This window comes from Rattus norvegicus, chromosome 9, assembly GCF_036323735.1.
Source record: "Rattus norvegicus strain BN/NHsdMcwi chromosome 9, GRCr8, whole genome shotgun sequence".
In the NCBI taxonomy this organism is placed as follows: domain Eukaryota; kingdom Metazoa; phylum Chordata; class Mammalia; order Rodentia; family Muridae; genus Rattus; species Rattus norvegicus.
In genome coordinates, this window is record NC_086027.1 from 112,964,596 (window position 1) to 112,969,022 (window position 4,427).

A 4,427-nucleotide genomic window follows, 5' to 3' on the forward strand; every position below is an offset into this window, starting at 1 on the left:
TTTAAATGAATTTTTATTTATATGAGTACCCTGTAGCTTGTCTTCAGACACACCAGAAGAGGGCATTGGGTCTCATTACAGATGACTGTGAGCCACCATGTGGAATTGAACTCAGGGCCTCTGGAAGAGCAGTCGGTGCTCTTAACCACTGAGCCGTCTCTCCAGCACTCGGCCTGCCTTCTTTTTTTTTTTCTTTTCTTTTCTTTTCTTTTCTTTTTTTCGGAGCTGGGGATCGAACCCAGGGCCTTGTGCTTGCTAGGCAAGCGCTCTACCGCTGAGCTAAATCCCCAACCCCTCAGCCTGCCTTCTTATAGTAACCAGGACCACCCCCTGGGCGGGTGGCGCTGCCCACAGTGTGCTGGATACATAATCATCAGTTTAAAAGAAAATGTTTCACAGACTTGCCATGGGCCAGTTGGGGGAGGTGTTTTCTCAATTAAGGTTACCTCTTTCTAAATGACTCCCGCTTATGTCAAGTTGACGTTACAAAGTAGCCAATAAATAACTGTTCCTCCCACGCCTTGGGCTTATTAACTGTCATCTTCCTGCCTCAGCTTCCTAAGCAGATCACAGACCCGTACTGGCAAGACAGGCTTTGTGATATCTCTTGCAATAGGCAACAAACGTATATAAATGGTGCTCCAAGTTCTTGGGTCAAAGAAACGGATTAAATGAGTCAAGGGAGGGGATTGGAGAGCTCTGACTTTCCTGTAGCTGTCCTTTAGGGAATCCACCTGGTGGGGCTGGCGTCTGATCTGGGATTGTGAGTTCTGATAGCACCCTTAGGTCCACTCTGTCAGAAACAGAAGACACCCAGCTGAGTCCCCACTGCAGAATCAATCGCTCTCTTGCAGGGATGTGTAGAAAACTACCACGCAGCAGGGGTTTGCAGCCTTGTGGTGTTTGTAGTGTAAGGGCAGAGGGCAAACAGTCCCACTCTTGTCTCTGGTTTCTCTCTCCTGGTTGCTTCCTAGGCAAGCGCTCTACCACTGAGCTAAATCCCCAAACCCTGGAGTTTTTAATATATCATCAGTTTGTTTGTTTTTCCTGTTTCAAAAAGCTTTATTTTTACTTGGTCCAAGGCTTGGGAGAGGCTCTAGGGCGGTTACAGAGCTGCCTAGTGATTTTAGAGGTTCATTCGGGTAGAGGTCCTGAGGCGGCTGGTGCAGAGCAGAGGAGGAAGCCCTTGGAAGGCTCAGAGGCCTCCTAGTCATGCTTGAGAGTGAGGCGCTCAAAGAAATGCTCACCCAGAGATGCTGGGGCACACCTATTGTAGCCCTGCCAGCCTACGGAGGTTGGCCCAGGCAGTTGCCCATCTTCGTGATGAGCTTTGCCTCTTTATCCAGGAAGTGGCTTTCCAGGAAGTCACAGAGGTGAGGGTGGGGCAGAACCCAGGGCATGCAGATCCAAGAGGGCCTGGTTCAGGTTCTTCTCCAGGGCCAAGGCAGCCTCCCTAGCCTCCTGGGTTTTACCCCGTCCATCTTGAGATGACTTCTGCACATCCTAGAAGAGCACGGCCCCCACAATTATTCTGCAACTTGGGGAGACCCTCGGTGCCCTCGCCTTCTCCTCAGCCAATTTGGGGAAGAAGTGGCCTATGCCCTCCAAAGCCACATCATCCCCATCAGAAAAGAAGCCCAGGGAGAGGGAGGTGTAGGAGGCCCGCGGGTGCAAGCTGACCAGGCAGTTCACCGCGGCTTCCACTTCGGTGGAATAATCCTGACGAATCTGAGAGGTCATGGCTGATCCGGAGTATGGGGCTAACCTCGAGGACGGTACTGGCTGGTCCTAGGAGCCGAAGGCAGCAGGAAGATGGTCCCAGAGGTGGTGACTGGAGAGACTCGTAAGGTGACTGGAAGCTAATAAAGTGGGAGTCCCCGGGTCTGTTCCATCCAAACACTGTTGAAACAAGACACAGACCCACAGGACCTCCAAGGTGCTGCTCTCCAGTTTGGTTTTCAAGACAAGGTTTCTCTGTGTAGTCCTGGCTGTCCTGGAACTCACTCTATAGACCAGGCTAGCCTCAAACTCAGAAACACCTGCCTCTGTCTCCCGAGTGTGGGGGATTAAAGGCTAAAGTGTGCTTTTAACAAATTAAAAGGCTCACTATTTTTAATTCTCACTTGGGAACATTCCAGACATATTCAAAAGTAGGCAGAACAGGATCCAAAAGCTCCTGGAGCCTTCGAGAACGAAGACCCAACACCAGATCATTTACTAAGTGAATAAAGTGGTTTTAAGCAGTATATTTTAAATAGTACATTCAGAAAGCACAGATTTAAAAGGCAGGGGGAGAATCATCTCTCTTCTTAGAGGTATTCCTGACCAGCTCCTTCAACAATGTCACAAAAATTAAAAATTTCTTCCAAGAAATCTTTATCTGACTAGATAGACAGACCTACTTGGTAATCGTCAGGTGTGGTGGGAACCATCCTCCTGGGTGACCCACAAGCACCGGTAAGCCTGTTGGTGGTGTTGGTGAACTGGTTCCAGAATCGAGAGGTGGGTGTTACTCCAGACCAGTTTTTAGCACTCTATCTTGAACATGCATGAATGGTACGAAGAGTAAAGACCTTATCCCTTAGCATAATGAGTGAGTCAAGGGACAGGCAAGCTGTGTGCGGCCCAGACCAGCTCAGGGCTTTCCAAAACGGCCCAGACTGGCTCAGAGCCTTCCGCCTGGGCCCAGATCAGCTCAGAGTGTTCCTCGACTGTCACTCAGCCCCCTGACTGTCTCCACCCCACTCCCCAGCACTGTGTCCACAGTGGAGCATGTGTGCCCCGTCAGATACATTGTCATCACCATAATTGAGGCCACATGTTGCTTGTGTTTCCATTTGCCCTTAGAGAAGGAATCCTTGTGCCGTTTGATGGGACAGCCAATAGTACAGTTTCCACGCCAGAGCCGGCCAGAGAAAATTCTTCCCAAGATTTAAGATATTTTCAAATAGAAGCCGTCCAGCAAGACGTTGCCAAGGTCTAGCAGGGGATTCTGCCCCTCGTGTACTCAGCCCGCCTTTGGGGAACACGCGGCTCCTTTCCAGCCAGCTCACACATCCGTCCTGTTCAAGGAAAACATTCGTAACCTTTGATTTGCATAAGGCTCAGACACCGAGTGAACATCAAGTCCCTGCAGCAATTAAAGAGCAAAACTGGGACCTTCAGTAATGGCCTCATCAGGAACCCAGAGGCCTCTTCACGGCCGGCCTGGACAGGTGCAGCCCTGGGAGAGGTCATTATTGAATGAGTGGCACTGACATGATGGCCATTTCCTCTTGTTCTTTTTCTCTTTGTGTTTCTGTGGGACTCCAAACGCTGTGCTTCGGAGCCACACCTCAGCTACATAGCACAGTTTGTGCTGAACTTGGTACCAGTTTTGACGTAGTCATTTAGAGGGCAATTCAGGCACAGGGAGTCCCTGTGTGTAAGGGGACTAGAAGCATTTCCAGAGCATGGGGCAGGACTCCGGAGAGGGAGCCATAGAGGTGAATGGAAGAGAGGGTTTTATGGGCTCTGCATTTGATCCTCTGAGAAGAAGAAAATGGGAAGTGCTGTGTGTGTGTATGTGTGTGTCTGTCTGTCTGTCTATCTATCTATCTATCTATCTATCTATCTATCTATCTATCTATCTATGTAGCACTCCTAGTTTTTCTATTGATAGAATATAAACAATAAGTTGGATAGGAAAGGTTTTATTTAGCTTATACATCAAGGTCATTTTGAGGGAACTCAAGGCAAAAACTCAGAGGCAGGAACCACAAAGGAACACTGCTTCCTGGGTCACTTGCAGGCTTGTTGGGTTCAACTAGCTTTATTGTATAGCCCAGACTCATCCGTCTAGGCATGGCTGTCCACAGTGGGCTGAACTCTCCTGCATCAACTAATAATCAAGAAAATCCCCCGCCGAGTGCTTACGGGCCAGTCTGATGGAGGCTATGCCTCAATGCTCACAGGCCAATCTGATGGAGGGTATGCCTTAATGAAGGGTTTCTTCTCAGATGAACTAGACTGTGTCAACTTGACAGTTAATGCTACATAGGCCTGATGCCCAGGCTGGCCCTAAACTGCTGGGCTCAGTCTTCCTGGAATTGGGAGATGACTCAGTAGGTAAAGAGCTTAAATGGGAACCTAAGTTCCAATCCCTAGTACCCACATAAAAGCCAGGCAAGGCCACACATACCTGTAATTCCAGGTCTGGAGAGGAGACAGGATGATCCCAGGAATCATTGGCTAGTGTAGTCTCGTCGATCAGTGAAGGACTGACTCAGAAGATAAAGTAGGAAAGTAATAGAGGACGACTTATGAGGTGCATGAATGTAAGGGTCAACTCACACTAACATCACACACACACTAACATCACACATACACTAATATCACACACACATACACACTAACATCACACACACACTAACATCACACACACTAAC

The 4,427-nt window shown here is 48.9% G+C and overlaps 1 pseudogene; it reads right to left on the reverse strand.

Annotated features, from left to right (window-relative positions):
- Positions 1–210: 210 nt before the first annotated feature.
- Ftl1-ps9 (ferritin light chain 1, pseudogene 9) lies at positions 211–3,038 on the reverse strand (annotated as a pseudogene).
- Positions 3,039–4,427: the final 1,389 nt, after the last annotated feature.